The sequence below is a fragment of the Pelobates fuscus genome, chromosome 6 (assembly GCF_036172605.1).
Source record: "Pelobates fuscus isolate aPelFus1 chromosome 6, aPelFus1.pri, whole genome shotgun sequence".
In the NCBI taxonomy this organism is placed as follows: Eukaryota; Metazoa; Chordata; class Amphibia; order Anura; family Pelobatidae; genus Pelobates; species Pelobates fuscus.
In genome coordinates this window covers 276,491,890-276,510,352 of record NC_086322.1, presented here as the reverse complement: position 1 = coordinate 276,510,352, position 18,463 = coordinate 276,491,890, and positions in this window count along the sequence as shown.

Genomic DNA, 18,463 nt, shown 5'->3' with positions numbered 1-18,463 from the left:
CCATATACTTATAAATAACCCCGATAAGTTCTTAGACAAATATGGCAATTTATTTGGGTTTCAGATATACGGGACGGGTTTAGATCCTGGGACAGTATTGTTTATAGGGATAGAGACTGATACGGTATCCTCCCAAACTCATCAAGTATACCATTCCTTTTATGAAGAGATGAGTATAGATAATAAGATCCCCCATAATGCTAAAAACCTGTTTATTGATTTAGCCGAAAGTATTGCCGGTAGTCTTAATGTTACCAACTGCTATGTGTGTGGAGGTACTAACATGGGAGACCAATGGCCTTGGGAAGCAAAGGAGGTAATGTCCGGTTCTGAGGCAGTTGAACAATTAATATCTTCACAAGCCGATTATCATATGAGTGTTAGAGGTAAATCTGAGTGGAGATTAAAGACCTCCATCATAGGTTATGTTTGCATAGCAAGGAAAGGAATAATGTATAATACTTCTGTAGGAGAATTAACTTGTCTAGGGCAAAAAGCTTATGATGATGATACAAAGAATACAACTTGGTGGTCGGCTTCAAATGTCTCAGAACCATCTAACCCGTTTGCTAGATACGCCAATTTAAAGGATGTGTGGTTTGATTTATCCATCACATCTACCTGGAGAGCCCCAGCAAATTTATACTGGATCTGTGGTAAGAAAGCCTATTCGGAGTTGCCACAGGACTGGGAAGGGGCATGTGTGTTGGGTATGCTCAAACCATCCTTCTTCTTGTTACCGATTGAAACAGGTGAGACTTTAGGTGTTAAAGTGTATGATGTGAATCATAGGAAGAAAAGGGGACCCATAGAGATAGGCGCCTGGGAAGATAATGAATGGCCTCCCCAGCGTATTATAGATTATTATGGGCCAGCCACGTGGGCAGAAGATGGTACCTTTGGTTATAGAACCCCTATTTATATGCTCAACCGTATTATAAGATTACAGGCAGTGGTTGAGATTATTACTAACGAAACATCACAAGCGCTCAATCTTCTAGCGAAGCATAACACCAGGATGAGGACAGCAGTCTACCAAAATAGATTAGCCTTGGATTACCTTTTGGCAGTAGAGGGAGGTGTATGTGGGAAGTTTAACCTGAGCAATTGCTGTCTTCAAATAGATGACGAAGGGCAAGCAATAGCTGAGCTTACTAGCCATATGGTTAAACTAGCGCATGTGCCTACTCAGGTATGGAAAGGGTACAATCCAAGTAGTTGGTTTGGTAGCTGGTATGAGTGGTTTGGAGGGCTTAAGGCAGTGGTAGGTGAAGTCCTACTGATTTTAATGTTGTGTCTACTCCTGCCGTGTCTTATACCCTTAGTAGTTAGGTCTGTGCAAAGCCTGATAGAAAATATAGCAGAGAGGAAGGCTGCTGCACAGATAATGGCGATTTATAAGTATAAGGCTCTAGATCAGGGAGAACCAATGCAGGAAGATGAGTGTTGAAGATTCACATCATAAGATAAGTCTGGTCTGGTTCAAGGTAACTTGCGGTGTATGCAAACCAAGGTTAAGTGATGCCTCAAGTAATTGTGAAATATCAAGAGGCATCAAAGGGGGGAATGTGGTGGAATCTCGGTAAAAATAAATTTAGTAGGCCGAGATTACCACGTGGCATGTGTACGTGCATATGCTGACGTATCGATCAGTTGGTTGCACAAGGCAAGATACGATCAGTAGTGTACGGAGCATGTGCAAGAATACAGGATGTAGTATTCCCCTCCTCCATTGTGCTGGACAAGCCATGCGGTCAAGCAGGAAGTTAATTCTTATTTGTATTGATTGGTCAAGAGAATGTGCGGGTGGAGCTTAATATGGGAGGAGTTATGTGCCTATATAAGGAGCCTGCACTATTGTCCGGGACTCAGAACTTGTGGTATTTTGGTGACGCTAGTCCCTCTGAGTCCCGATCGGTGATCCAATAAAGAATCTCTTCCTTCCTGAAGAAACCTGTGTCCATCTCTCTGTGCTTGGCTTCCGTCAGTTTCTCCGGTATCACAACTACATTAAGCTGTAGTTGTTCTGGTGACTATAGTGTCCCTTTAACAATGACTTGAAACCCAGTGTGCTACAAAACTTAGTACTAGCAAACATAATTGTACAATTCCAGTAGATGGCAGACATACACACATACTTAAAAAGGATATATTAATCTGCAGCTATAAAAAGTTACAACACTTCACAACATTATATCAAGCAATTTGGAATCTTCTATTTTCCAATGATGTTGAACTAAAACAGAAACTTTGGTGCTGACAGATTTTCTTAGTTTTATTTTAAAAACACCTAATCTAGGCAAAATATTATGCAGGTTTAGTTACATTATATGATCATACATTGCATAAGCTTGCCACAACGTCAATGTACCCCATCGTTGGCAGGTCCTACTCTAACAGCTAATGTCTGCTTCATGAGCTACTTACTTGGGGAAAAAAATCCATCTGCCCTTCTCTGCAGTACACGGCTAAATAGGGCCCTGGGATGAGGCACCTGTGATAGGGAGGGGTGCAAAACACCACTGACATATTAAACCTGGCGGTAAAGTAACAAAGAAATGGAAAATATTTTCTCTTCTTCTGCCTACCTAGTGAAATGGGCTTAGTAGTCCATCAGATTTCACTGTTTAGTAAATAAAACCCAAAGATAAGCCCAAATAGGTCTATTTACATCTATGTGTTGTCAGCTCAGCGTCTTGAGTCAGTATTTTATGGCAAATCATTCATTTCCAGTCTATGAATGAAATTCAGATAATTAGACGTGTTTACAAGATCACAATGACAATCAGACGTGTTAATCTGATTACAAAATGGTTTTTTCTATTGACTGTTGCAGCACCCACCCTGTCTAATGACATTACACTAGGATCTTGGATTCCTGCCATATTCATGTTAAGACAGGGTGTATGAATGTCAAACATAAACAATTTTTGTCTACTTAAAAGCAATTATGTTTTAAGATGCAGCTAATCAGTGTATGCCAGCTTCAGTGATCTTACGCAGGATGTGTAGCAATGTCAGCCTTCATGAACCTGTGCCAAGGACCCAAAGCGTCTTGATAGACTGTTCACTTAATCTGTTTAATGAAAAAACAAATCAATGATTTCTCAGGCTGCTTGTTTTGTAGAACGGAGAGTTCTAGCTATACTAAATGAAAATTCCAAGCACCATAACCACAACAGCTCGCTGCAGTCGTTCCGTGGCACAGTAATCTGTTCTTACACGGCTTGGCAACATAACTCGGGGAGCCATCACCACTTCTCCTGCTGCTTCACAATCCTGCAAGGAACGTCTTTCAGCTCCACTGAGCTAGTTCATTGGCTGTTACAAAGCCAGTTTATTGGCTGAGAGCTTCAGCGCACCTTTATATTATTTTTAATTCAATGCCTAGATCTTACAGTTTTCTACATTTAAAAAAAAATAGAATTTGGTTATAAAATATTTATCAGAATATGACTATAAGTTTAGCTTCTTCAGAATGAGCAGTTTATTGCTTCTCTTTTATATCGTCCATGTACTAGAAATTTTCCATGTTTTTTTTTATCCCAGCATTCCTTTGTAATAGCGCCAAGTCTGCCCCTGTAGCTCATTCATTTGGTGAGTTGGAACATATCTGAGCTGTGTGTTCTGCAGGGAATGCCTTTTGTATTTTCTTCCCAATATTGGAAAATGTTGAGTGTCTCACTTTACTCATTTGGGCTTCATAGAAACATAGAAACATAGAATGTGATGGCAGATAAGAACCATTCGGCCCATCTAGTCTGCCCAATTTTCTAAATACTTTCATTAGTCTCTGGCCTTATCTTATAGTTAGGATAGCCTTATTCCTATCTCACGCATGCTTAAACTCCTTCACTGTGTTAACCTCTACCACTTCGGCTGGAAGGCTATTCCATGTATACTTCCTGATATTTGTAAACCTTTGTCCCTCTAATTTAGGACTATGTCCTCTTGTTGTGGTAGTTTTTCTTCTTTTAAATATAGTCTCCTCCTTTACTGTGTTTATTCCCTTTATGTATTTAAATGTTTCTATCATATCCCCCCTGTCTCGTCTTTCCTCCAAGCTATACATGTTAGGATCCTTTAACCTTTACTGGTAAGTTTTATCCTGCAATCCATGAACCAGTTTAGTGGCCCTTCTCTGAACTCTCTCTAAGGTATCAATATCCTTCTGAAGATACGGTCTCCAGTACTGCGTACAATACTCCAAGTGAGGTCTCACCAGTGTTCTGTACAATGGCATGAGCACTTCCCTCTTTCTACTGCTAATACCTCTCCCTATACAACCAAGCATTCTGATAGCATTTCCTGCTGCTCAATTACATTGTCTGCCTACCTGTAAGTCATCAGAAATAATCACCCCTAAATCTCTTTCCTCATATGTTGAGGTTAGGACTCTATCAAATATTCTGTACTCTGCCCTTGGGTTTTTACGTCCAAGATGCATTACCTTGCACTTATCCACATTAAATGTCAGTTTCCACAACTTTGACCATTTTTCTAGTTTACCTAAATCATTACCCATTTGGCTTATCCCTCCTGGAACATCAACCCTGTTACATATCTTAGTATCATCAGCAAAAATACATACCTTACCATCAAGACCTTCTGCAATATCACTAATACAAATATTAAAGAGAATGGGTCCAAGTACAGATCCCTGAGGTACCCCACTGGTGACAAGCCCAAGCTTCGAATATACTCCATTGACTACAACCCTCTGTTGCCTGTCACTCAGCCACTGCCTCACCCATTCAACAATATTGGAATCCAAACTTAAAGATTGCAGTTTATTCATAAGCCTTCTATATACAGAGTAAACATGGCTCCCTCTATATACAGAGTTACATGACTCCCTCTATATACAGTGTAACATGGCTCCCCTCTATATACAGTGTAAACATGGCTCCTCTCTATATACAGAGTAACATGGCTCCCTCTATATACAATGTAAACATGGCTCCTCTCTATATACAGAGTAACATGGCTCCCCTCTATATACAGTGTAAACATGGCTCCTCTCTATATACAGAGTAACATGGCTCCCTCTATATACAGTGTAAACATGGCTCCTCTCTATATACAGAGTAACATGGCTTCCCTCTATATACCGTGTAAACATGGCTCCCTCTATATACAGAATAACATGGCTCCCTCTATATACAGAGTAACATGGCTCCCTCTATATACAGAATAACATGGCTCCCTCTATATACAGTGTAAACATGGCTCCCTCTATATACAGAGTAACATGGCTCCCTCTATATACAGAATAACATGGCTCCCTCTATATACAGTGTAAACATGGCTCCCTCTATATACAGTGTAACATGGCTCCCCTCTATATACAGAGTAACATGGCTCCCCTCTAAATACAGTGTAAATATGGCTCCTCTCTATATACAGAGTAACATGGCTCCCTCTATATACAGTGTAAACATGGCTCCTCTCTATATACAGAGTAACATGGCTCCCCTCTATACAGGGGCGTACCTGGAGCATTTGGCACCCAGGGCGGATCCTTTATTTGGCACCCCCCTCCCCAACTTTGAAATGTAAAAAGCAACTGCAATTTTTTTTTAATGTATGTGTATGCAGTGTGTGTGTAGTGTGTGTGTGTGTGTATATTGTGTGTATAGTGTGTGTGTGTGTGTGTGTGTGTGTGTGTGTATAGTGTGTGCAGTGTGTGTAGAGTGTGTGCAGTGTGTGTAGAGTGTGTGCAGTGTGTGCAGTGTGTGTATAGTGTGTGCAGTGTGTGTATAGAGTGTGCATAGTGTATGCAGTGTGTGTATAGTGTGTGTGTGTATAGTGTGTATGGAATGTGTGTAGTGCATGTAGTGTGTGCAGTGTGTGTATAGTGTGTGCAGTGTGTATAGTGTGTGCAGTGTGTATAGTGTGTGTAGTGTGTATGCAGTGTGTGTAGTGTGTGTATATTGTGTGCAGTGTGTATGCAGTGTGTGTAGTGTGCGTGTATAGTGTGTGCATAGTGTATGCAGTGTGTGCATAGTGTGTACAGTGTGTGTATAGTGTGTACAGTGTGTGTGTATATTGTGTGTATAGTGTGTGCAGTGTGTGTATAGTGTGTATGCAGTGTGTGTATAGTGTGTGCAGTGTGTGTATAGTGTGTATGCAGTGTGTGTATAGGGTGTATGCAGTGTGTATAGTGTGTGCAGTGTGTGTATAGTTAGTGCAGTGTGTGCATAGTGTATGCAGCGTGTGCAAAGTGTGTACAGTGTGTGTATAGTGTGTACAGTGTGTGTGTATATTGTGTGTATAGTGTGTGCAGTGTGTGTAAAGTGTGTATGCAGTGTATATAGTGTGTATGCAGTGTGTGTATAGTGTGTATGCAGTGTGTTTATAGGGTGTATGCAGTGTGTATAGTGTGTGCAGTGTGTGTATAGTTAGTGCAGTGTGTGTATAGTGTATGCAGTGTGTGCAGTGTGTATGCAGTGTGTGCATAGTGTGTACAGTGTGTGTGTATAGTGTGTGTATAGTGTGTGCAGTGTGTGTATGCAGTGTATGTATAGTGTGTGCAGTGTGTATAGTGTGTATATAGTGTGTATGCAGTGTGTGTATAGTGTGTATGCAGTGTGTATAGGGTGTATGCAGTGTGCGTATAGTGTGTGCAGTGTGTGTATAGTTAGTGCAGTGTGTGTATAGTGTATGCAGTGTGTGCAGTGTGTATGCAGTGTGTGTGGAGTGTGCATAGTGTATGCAGTGTGTGTGCAGTGTGTGCAGTGTGTGTATAGTGTGTACAGTGTGTGTATAGTGTGTACAGTGTGTGTATAGTGTGTACAGTGTGTGTATATTGTGTGTATAGTGTGTGTAGTGTGTGTATAGTGTGTGCAGTGTGTGTATAGTGTGTATGCAGTGTGTGTATAGTGTGTGCAGCGTGTATATTGTGTATATAGTGTGTATGCAGTGTGTGTATAGTGTGTATGCAGTGTGTGTATAGTGTGTGCAGTGTGTGTATAGCAAGTGCAGTGTGTGCATAGTGTATGCAGTGTGTGTATAGTGTGTGTGTATAGTGTGCATGGAATGTGTGTAGTGCATGTAGTGTGTGCAGTGTGTGTATAGTGTGTGCAGTGTGTATAGTGTGTGCAGTGTGTATAGTGTGTGCAGTGTGTATGCAGTGTGTGTAGTGTGTGTATATTGTGTGCAGTGTGTATGCAGTGTGTGTAGTGTGTGTGTATAGTGTGTGCATAGTGTATGCAGTGTGTGCATAGTGTGTACAGTGTGTGTATAGTGTGTACAGTGTGTGTGTATATTGTGTGTATAGTGTGTGCAGTGTGTGTATAGTGTGTATGCAGTGTGTGTATAGTGTGTGCAGTGTGTGTATAGTGTGTATGCAGTGTGTGTATAGGGTGTATGCAGTGTGTATAGTGTGTGCAGTGTGTGTATAGTTAATGCAGTGTGTGCATAGTGTATGCAGTGTGTGCAAAGTGTGTACAGTGTGTGTATAGTGTGTACAGTGTGTGTGTATATTGTGTGTATAGTGTGTGCAGTGTGTGTAAAGTGTGTATGCAGTGTGTATATAGTGTGTATGCAGTGTGTGTATAGTGTGTATGCAGTGTGTTTATAGGGTGTATGCAGTGTGTATAGTGTGTGCAGTGTGTGTATAGTTAGTGCAGTGTGTGTATAGTGTATGCAGTGTGTGCAGTGTGTATGCAGTGTGTGCATAGTGTGTACAGTGTGTGTGTATAGTGTGTGTGTATAGTGTGTGTAGTGTGTGTATGCAGTGTATGTATAGTGTGTGCAGTGTGTATAGTGTGTATATAGTGTGTATGCAGTGTGTGTATAGTGTGTATGCAGTGTGTATAGGGTGTATGCAGTGTGCGTATAGTGTGTGCAGTGTGTGTATAGTTAGTGCAGTGTGTGTATAGTGTATGCAGTGTGTGCAGTGTGTATGCAGTGTGTGGAGTGTGCATAGTGTATGCAGTGTGTGTGCAGTGTGTGCAGTGTGTGTATAGTGTGTACAGTGTGTGTATAGTGTGTACAGTGTGTGTATAGTGTGTACAGTGTGTGTATATTGTGTGTATAGTGTGTGTAGTGTGTGTATAGTGTGTGCAGTGTGTGTATAGTGTGTATGCAGTGTGTGTATAGTGTGTGCAGCGTGTATATTGTGTATATAGTGTGTATGCAGTGTGTGTATAGTGTGTATGCAGTGTGTGTATAGTGTGTGCAGTGTGTGTATAGCAAGTGCAGTGTGTGTATAGTGTATGCAGTGTGTGCAGTGTGTGTAGAGTGTGCATAGTGTATGCAGTGTGTGTGCAGTGTGTGCAGTGTGTGTATAGTGTGTGTATAGTGTGTATGCAGTGTGTGTAGTGCATGTAGTGTGTGCAGTGTGTGTATAGTGTGTGCAGTGTGTATAGTGTGTGCAGTGTGTATGCAGTGTGTGTAGTGTGTGTGTATATTGTGTGCAGTGTGTATGCAGTGTGTGCAGTGTGTGTATAGTGTGTGCATAGTGTGTACAGTGTGTACATGGTGTGTACAGTGTTTGTATAGTGTGTACAGTGTGTGTATATTGTGTGTATAGTGTGTGTATAGTGTGTGTATAGTTTGTGTAGTGTGTGTATAGCGTGTGCAGTGTGTGTATAGTGTGTATACAGTGTGTGTATAGTGTGTGCAGTGTGTATAGTGTGTATATAGTGTGTATGCGGTGTGTGTATAGTGTTTATACAGTGTGTGTATAGGGTGTATGCAGTGTGTGTATAGTGTGTGCAGTGTGTGCATAGTGTGTACAGTGTGTGTATAGTGTGTATAGTGTGTACAGTGTGTGTGTATATTGTGTGTATATTGTGTGTATGCAGTGTGTGTATAGTGTGTATGCAGTGTGTTTATAGGGTGTATGCAGTGTGTATAGTGTGTGCAGTGTGTGTATAGTTAGTGCAGTGTGTGTATAGTGTATGCAGTGTGTGCAGTGTGTATGCAGTGTGTGCATAGTGTGTACAGTGTGTGTGTATAGTGTGTGTGTATAGTGTGTGTAGTGTGTGTATGCAGTGTATGTATAGTGTGTGCAGTGTGTATAGTGTGTATATAGTGTGTATGCAGTGTGTGTATAGTGTGTATGCAGTGTGTATAGGGTGTATGCAGTGTGCGTATAGTGTGTGCAGTGTGTGTATAGTTAGTGCAGTGAGTGTATAGTGTATGCAGTGTGTGCAGTGTGTATGCAGTGTGTGGAGTGTGCATAGTGTATACAGTGTGTGTGCAGTGTGTGCAGTGTGTGTATAGTGTGTACAGTGTGTGTATAGTGTGTACAGTGTGTGTATAGTGTGTACAGTGTGTGTATATTGTGTGTATAGTGTGTGTAGTGTGTGTATAGTGTGTGCAGTGTGTGTATAGTGTGTATGCAGTGTGTGTATAGTGTGTGCAGCGTGTATATTGTGTATATAGTGTGTATGCAGTGTGTGTATAGTGTGTATGCAGTGTGTGTATAGTGTGTGCAGTGTGTGTATAGCAAGTGCAGTGTGTGCATAGTGTATGCAGTGTGTGTATAGTGTGTGTGTATAGTGTGCATGGAATGTGTGTAGTGCATGTAGTGTGTGCAGTGTGTGTATAGTGTGTGCAGTGTGTATAGTGTGTGCAGTGTGTATAGTGTGTGCAGTGTGTATGCAGTGTGTGTAGTGTGTGTATATTGTGTGCAGTGTGTATGCAGTGTGTGTAGTGTGTGTATAGTGTGTGCATAGTGTATGCAGTGTGTGCATAGTGTGTACAGTGTGTGTATAGTGTGTACAGTGTGTGTGTATATTGTGTGTATAGTGTGTGCAGTGTGTGTATAGTGTGTATGCAGTGTGTGTATAGTGTGTGCAGTGTGTGTATAGTGTGTATGCAGTGTGTGTATAGGGTGTATGCAGTGTGTATAGTGTGTGCAGTGTGTGTATAGTTAGTGCAGTGTGTGCATAGTGTATGCAGTGTGTGCAAAGTGTGTACAGTGTGTGTATAGTGTGTACAGTGTGTGTGTATATTGTGTGTATAGTGTGTGTAGTGTGTGTATAGTGTGTGCAGTGTGTGTATAGTGTGTATGCAGTGTATGTATAGTGTGTGCAGCGTGTATATTGTGTATATAGTGTGTATGCAGTGTGTGTGCAGTGTGTGCAGTGTGTGTATAGTGTGTACAGTGTGTGTATAGTGTGTACAGTGTGTGTATAGTGTGTACAGTGTGTGTATATTGTGTGTATAGTGTGTGTAGTGTGTGTATAGTGTGTGCAGTGTGTGTATAGTGTGTATGCAGTGTGTGTATAGTGTGTGCAGCGTGTATATTGTGTATATAGTGTGTATGCAGTGTGTGTATAGTGTGTATGCAGTGTGTGTATAATGTGTGCAGTGTGTGTATAGCAAGTGCAGTGTGTGCATAGTGTATGCAGTGTGTGTATAGTGTGTGTGTATAGTGTGCATGGAATGTGTGTAGTGCATGTAGTGTGTGCAGTGTGTGTATAGTGTGTGCAGTGTGTATAGTGTGTGCAGTGTGTATAGTGTGTGCAGTGTGTATGCAGTGTGTGTAGTGTGTGTATATTGTGTGCAGTGTGTATGCAGTGTGTGTAGTGTGTGTATAGTGTGTGCATAGTGTATGCAGTGTGTGCATAGTGTGTACAGTGTGTGTATAGTGTGTACAGTGTGTGTGTATATTGTGTGTATAGTGTGTGCAGTGTGTGTATAGTGTGTATGCAGTGTGTGTATAGTGTTTGCAGTGTGTGTATAGTGTGTGTGTGCAGTGTGTGTAAAGTGTGTATGCAGTGTGTATATAGTGTGTATGCAGTGTGTGTATAGTGTGTATGCAGTGTGTTTATAGGGTGTATGCAGTGTGTATAGTGTGTGCAGTGTCTGTATAGTTAGTGCAGTGTGTGTATAGTGTATGCAGTGTGTGCAGTGTGTATGCAGTGTGTGCATAGTGTGTACAGTGTGTGTGTATAGTGTGTGTGTATAGTGTGTGTAGTGTGTGTATGCAGTGTATGTATAGTGTGTGCAGTGTGTATAGTGTGTATATAGTGTGTATGCAGTGTGTGTATAGTGTGTATGCAGTGTGTATAGGGTGTATGCAGTGTGCGTATAGTGTGTGCAGTGTGTGTATAGTTAGTGCAGTGTGTGTATAGTGTATGCAGTGTGTGCAGTGTGTATGCAGTGTGTGGAGTGTGCATAGTGTATGCAGTGTGTGTGCAGTGTGTGCAGTGTGTGTATAGTGTGTACAGTGTGTGTATAGTGTGTACAGTGTGTGTATAGTGTGTACAGTGTGTGTATATTGTGTGTATAGTGTGTGTAGTGTGTGTATAGTGTGTGCAGTGTGTGTATAGTGTGTATGCAGTGTGTGTATAGTGTGTGCAGCGTGTATATTGTGTATATAGTGTGTATGCAGTGTGTGTATAGTGTGTATGCAGTGTGTGTATAGTGTGTGCAGTGTGTGTATAGCAAGTGCAGTGTGTGTATAGTGTATGCAGTGTGTGCAGTGTGTGTAGAGTGTGCATAGTGTATGCAGTGTGTGTGCAGTGTGTGCAGTGTGTGTATAGTGTGTGTATAGTGTGTATGCAGTGTGTGTAGTGCATGTAGTGTGTGCAGTGTGTGTATAGTGTGTGCAGTGTGTATAGTGTGTGCAGTGTGTATGCAGTGTGTGTAGTGTGTGTGTATATTGTGTGCAGTGTGTATGCAGTGTGTGCAGTGTGTGTATAGTGTGTGCATAGTGTGTACAGTGTGTACATGGTGTGTACAGTGTTTGTATAGTGTGTACAGTGTGTGTATATTGTGTGTATAGTGTGTGTATAGTGTGTGTATAGTTTGTGTAGTGTGTGTATAGCGTGTGCAGTGTGTGTATAGTGTGTATGCAGTGTGTGTATAGTGTGTGCAGTGTGTATAGTGTGTATATAGTGTGTATGCGGTGTGTGTATAGTGTTTATACAGTGTGTGTATAGGGTGTATGCAGTGTGTGTATAGTGTGTGCAGTGTGTGCATAGTGTGTACAGTGTGTGTATAGTGTGTATAGTGTGTACAGTGTGTGTGTATATTGTGTGTATATTGTGTGTATAGTGTGCGTAGTGTGTGTATAGTGTGTGCAGTGTGTGTATAGGGTGTATGCAGTGTGTGTATAGTGTGTGCAGTGTGTATAGTGTGTATATAGTGTGTATGCAGTGTGTGTATAGGGCGTATGCAGTGTGTATATAGTGTGTGCAGTGTGTGTATAGTTAGTGCAGTGTGTGTATAGTGTATGCAGTGTGTGCAGTGTGTATGCAGTGTGTGTAGAGTGTGTATAGTGTATGCAGTGTGTGTAGAGTGTGTGCAGTGTGTGTATAGTGTGTGCAGTGTGTGTATAGAGTGTGCAGTGTGTGCATAGTGTATGCAGTGTGTGTATAGTGTGTGTAGTGCATGTAGTGTTTGCAGTGTGTGTATAGTGTGTGCAGTATGTGTATAGTGTGTGCAGTGTGTATATTTTGTGCAGTGTGTATGCAGTGTGTGTAGTGTGTGTATATTGTGTGCAGTGTGTAGTGTGTGTGTATAGTGTGTGCATAGTGTATGCAGTGTGTGCATAGTGTGTACAGTGTTTGTATAGTGTGTACAGTGTGTGTAGAGTGTGTGCAGGGTGTGCATAGTGTGTGTGCAGTGTTTGCAGTGTGTGTAGAGTGTATGCAGTGTCTGTAGAGTGTGTATAGTGTGTGTAGAGTGTGTATAGTGTGTGTAGAGCGGCGGGTGGGGGCCCTAAATGAAAATCCCGCCCTCCCCCATCAAAGGTGACTAGGGGTCCACAAGCCCCTAGTCACACACCCAAATAAAAAAGACCCTACTTACCTCCCTCACCCTAAAAAATAGTGAGGGGGGAATAAAATTACTACCCTGTAAAGTAAAATTCAACTTACTATTCAACGTCTTCTTTTTTCTAAAATCTTCATTTTTCAGCCCCAATAAAGGCCAAATAAAAAGCCATCATACCCGTCGAACTTAAAAATAAAATAAAAAACCAGAGCGCCCAAAAAAATTAATCCATCTTCAACCATGGAGGGCTCCGCGCAGACTAGGGTATTAACATATACCCTATTGTTACAATTGTTACTTGAAAAACATGAGGAATGCTGTTGGGGTACCACATGCTCATTTGTTATACCTCCATGCACTACAAAAATAAAGAATTTAAAAAAATTAAAAAAAAAAAATGAAAAAAAAAATGTATGCAGCTTCCAAATGAATCTAAAATGGATGCTGTCCAGGAGGTAGGAGGGTCTGCTAGGGAGGGTGTGCTGCTGATTGGCTGGAATGTGTCTGCTGACCGTGAGGCACAGGGTCAAAGTTTACTCAATGATGACGAATAGGGGGCGGATCGAACCGCGCATGTGTTCGCCCGCCGTGGCGAACGCGACACACGCTATGTTCGCCAGGATCTATTCGCCAGCGAACCGTTCGGTACATCACTAATGTTCAACAATCCTATCCTTTAACATGGTTTCCATCACTTTCCCCACTACTGAAGTAAGGCTTACTGACCTATAGTTGGCCGACTCCTCCCTATTACCTTTCTTGTGAATGGGCACAACATTCGCCAACTTCCAATCTTCTGGGACTACTCCTGTTATCAATGATTGGTTAAATAAATCTGTTAATGGTTTTGCTAGTACACCACTGAGCTCTTTTAATAGCTTTGGGTGTATTCAATCAGGTCACATTTACATATTTGTCTTTACTTTTGACAGTTGAAATAGAACCTCTTCCTCACGTGTAATAAATAACTAATTTATCCTTTTTCTTAACTGAGGTCCCTCTCCTTAATTTTCATCTGTAAATACCGAACAAAAATATTAATTGAGGCAGTCAGCTAGACCTTTATCCTCATCTACATACCTTCCTTCTTTTGTTTTTAATCTAACTAATCCTTGTTTTACTTTTCTTTTCTCATTTATGTATCTAAAAAAGTTTTGTCCCCCTTTTTTACTGACTGTGCTATTTTCTCTTCTGTGTGTGATTTGGAAGCTCTTATAACTTGCTTAGCCTCTTTCTGCCTAATCTTATAGATCATTCTGTCTTCCTCACTCTGTTTTTTTTTTTAATTACTAAATGCTAACTTTTTGTTTTTTACTATTTTGGCCACATCTGCAGAGTACCACTGTGGTCTCTTGAATTTTTTGCTTTTACTGACAAGCAATTTTGCGTTCAAAGTGGAACGCATTGAAAGTAAAATGTGGTGTGATGTTTTAATAATATACTACTAAGGGCTGTATTTTAATCGTATTGCGGCATATGTACAGATGTTACTTTCATGTTTTGAGTTTGTGATATATATGTAAGTGATTCAATGTGGAACACAGATTTTGTGCTGTGATTGGGCTGTGAGAAAATCTGATGTCCTAGAACAGCAACCTAGGTCAGCAACCTATAGCACGTGTGCCATGCTTGGCACTGGAGGTGCGTTTGCACGGGACTCAAGGCTGCCAGAACCAAATAGGCTCTGGCCTTTCGAGAGTCCCAAAGAGATTTTAAATATCTTCTAGTGCAAACTGAGCTGAGATTGCAGGTGGTGAGGAACAATCCTCAAATAACGCATTGCAACACCTATTTGTGTTATTATAACCCTAAGTCAAGACAAAACACATAGGGTGACCTAAACATTTTGTGCATACTTGTGCATTGAATTATTTGGGGTTTTTTTTGGTGCAATAAATCTTAAGCAATAATACTCTGCATATGTATCCTGTTTTCTCTGCGAAATCTGATCTGTTTCCAGGATGGGATAATAATACATGCTGGACAAAAATTCTTCACATTTTTATTTTTATAAATGATTTCCATTTTTTTACCCTCTAGCCCTGTTTTTTGTTTACCTCTATGTTTAACTCTTCATATAAAATCAGAAAACTGCAAGGTTTTGTTTTTTAGTATGTTTCTCGAGATTTCCAAATGTTGTAAGCTACGTATTTCCAAATGTTTTCACTTCAAGACCTGTGAGTCTAAATTACCTTGGAGGTTAAATAAAAAGAGATTTGAAATAAAAATGATTTTTTTAAAAAACATATTACAGCAGATTGTGAAAAGCTCTATAAATTAAGCATTTTATTGAAATCCAAATTCCACTATTAAGTATGATAAGGATTACATAGAAAAGCAATTATCAGAACAGACCTATTCTACTTCCACTTCCAATCCAATTTATATTAGGTATGTAATGAATTGCTGTAAAACTTAACAACACACTAAATAATCCTTACTTTAATGGGTAGTAGGATTTGTTACCAAACCCCTCTGTATGTGGATCAATAATATTTGATAATGACATTTTAACCCCTTAAGGACCATGGCATTTTTTCTAATGCAAAGCGTTTGTGACCAAGGCTTTTTGGCACTTTTGCACACAATTCCTCCTTTCTGTTTAAGTGCACTATATATATATATATATATATATATATATATATAATTTTTAAACGTAAAATAATGTTTTTTTGATACCCTATGTGTATACATAATGCAATGATAAACAGGGATTAATAAAAAAATCTAAAAATTATTGGTAGTAGGGCTTGGACGCCATGCTGAGTGGAAGCAAGATCTAGCAGTTTCATATTTTTCAAGTAGTATAATCAGAAAATCGGCTTACTAAGCAACTGATCACTAAATTACCTTATAGTTTCTGAGATTGGAAACCCTGAGGAACATTCTGTTACCACTCATTCACCTGCTGCAGATCCAAAACAGCTACTAACAGTCCGGTGTACTACTCGACTACTGGAGGCAAGGGAGGCAGTCAATCTCCTGAACTCTATTATCTCACTGAGCTCTGCTAAGAGCTCTCTCTCCCCCACTCTGGACCGATGGGGGTTATCCTGATCCTCACCTGGGATGAGCAAGCCTACTGATCATCGCAAATATTAAGGCACAAGGAGAGCAAAGTGCTGTAAGAGAACTGGTTGCCATTACAAGTTGAGTTTCCTCACCAACGCATCCACCCAGACTTGGAGCCTTTCGGGGTTTGTCCTCCCTACAACACCCACAACTGTAGAGGGACAGTCAGAGGACACGACAGGAAAGACGAGATCTGCACATAGACCCCCTTGGACTTGGTCGCCAGGTTCTGCTGGATCAGTGGTGCTACGGTGGTGGCTCCTTGTCAAGCCTGGGGCTGGAATGATGTCTCTTATCATCTTATCTCTTTACCATCTGTGGTACCCCTACCTTGTCTGAGAATCAGCTGAGTACTTGCCAAAAACAGCTCTTTGGTCCATATTTAGGTTTTTACATGTATATAACGTACTTTCTGCCCCAAAATGTGCCTTTTCGAGATATGAGTTCTTCTGGTGGTCTCCGCTACTGATCTTATCTTATCTGAAGTTGATTGCATTTTGTTTATAGAGAGTCTGTACCTATCTTAATATTAACAATAACTAGATGTCAACTCATGTTTATCTTATCGAGCAACTAGTTATTATTGTTATGATTTTTGTTTGGTTTTCTTGTAGTCTGTATATATACATAGGATCAGGGCTCGAGTCCTACAGGAACGCGGAGGAACGGCGTTCCTGCACTTTTTTTAGAGCATTAACGCCGTTCCTGTTTGTGGTCCTGCAGGCACTCAGGGGGCGGCAAAAAATGCCGCCCCCAAATGCCCCTGTGTTCCCCCTGTCATGGGGGGCCCAAGAGGTGGCCTAATGGCCACCTGAAGGAACCCCCCGGCCGGCTCTTGTCTCGCTGTCAGACGCGGCGAGGGAGCTGTGTTCTCTCTGCTCCCTCTCGCCACGCGCCGTTTGCCTATGCTGGGAGCCGGAATATGACGTCATTTCCGGCTCCCGGCATCAGTAGACTGCCCGCGCGGCGAGAGGGAGCAGAGAGAACACAGCTCCCTCTCCACGTCTGACAGCGAGACAAGAGCCGGCCGCACTGAAGCCCCACTGGACCCCAGGGACAGGTCCACGCAAGCTCTCCAGGTAGGGAGGCTGGGTGGACATTTTTAAATTTAAAAAAAATATACAAATAATTCTTGTGTATATGTGTGTGTGTTGTGTGTCTGGGAGTGTATGTGTGTGTGTGTGTGTGTCTGTGAGTGAGTGTGTCTGGGAGTGTGTGTGTCTGTGAGTGCATATAAGTGTGTGTGTGTGTGTATGTGTCTGGGAGTGTGTGTGTCTGGCAGTGTGTGTGTCTGTGAGTGTATGTCTGTGTGTGTATGTGTCTGGGAGTGTGTGTGTCTGGGAGTGTGTGTGTCTGTGAGTGTATGTATGTGTGTGTGTGTGTATGTGTCTGGGAGTGTGTGTGTGTGTGTGTGTGTGTCTGGGAGTGTGTGTGTCTGGGAGTGTGTGTGTCCGTGTATGTGTCTGGGAGTGTGTGTGTGTGTCTAGGAGTGTGTGTCTGGGAGTGAGTGTGTGTGTCTGGGAGTGTATGTATGTGTATTTTTGTGTCTGTGAGTGTATGTGTGTGTTGGTGTCTGTGTGTGTGTCTGTGAGTGTGTGTGTGTGTGTGTATGTGTCTGGGAGTGTGTGTGAATGTGTCTGGGAGTGTGTGTGTGTGTGTTTGTGAGTGTATGTGTGTGTCTGTGAGTGTATGTGTGTGTCTGGCAGTGTGTGTGTCTGTGAGTGTATGTCTGTGTGTGTATGTGTCTGGGAGTGTGTGTGTCTGGGAGTGTGTGTGTCTGTGAGTGTATGTATGTGTGTGTGTGTGTGTATGTGTCTGGGAGTGTGTGTGTGTGTATGTGTCTGGGAGTGTGTGTGTCTGGGAGTGTGTGTGTCCGTGTATGTGTCTGGGAGTGTGTGTGTGTGTCTAGGAGTGTGTGTCTGGGAGTGAGTGTGTGTGTCTGGGAGTGTATGTATGTGTATTTTTGTGTCTGTGAGTGTATGTGTGTGTTGGTGTCTGTGTGTGTGTCTGTGAGTGTGTGTGTGTGTATGTGTCTGGGAGTGTATGTGTCTGGGAGTGTGTGTGTCTGGGTGTGTGTCTGGGATTGTGTGTGTCTGTGAGTGTATGTATGTGTGTGTGTGTGTATGTGTCTGGGAGTGTGTGTGAATGTGTCTGGGAGTGTGTGTGTGTGTGTGTGTGTGTGTGTTTGTGAGTGTATGTGTGTGTCTGTGAGTGTATGTGTGTGTCTGTGAGTGTGTGTGTGTCTGTGAGAGTATGTGTGTCTATCTGTGAATTTGTGTGTGTGTGTCTGTGTGTGTCTTTGTGTGTGTGTCTGTGTTTGTGTGTGTCTTTGTGTGTCTGTGAGTGTACGTGTATGTCTGTAAGTGTATGTGTGCACCTGAGTGTGTGTGTACGCGTTTATATATGCATACAAGTTTTGGGGTTTTTTTTCGTGGTGGGGTGGGGGTGGAACTCAAGTGAGTTCCCACACTTTATTCCCCAATACTTGACCCCTGCATAGGATGTTAATATTTCAGTTACTCTGAGTATGCTATTAGCTAATTGAATATCTGGTTAATACTCTACATTTAAGCTAGGCTATAACAAATCGTGTTTGTTACCTGATGCCTTATATATATACCCATGTTATTGTTATGTCACTTGTTTCGTAACATCA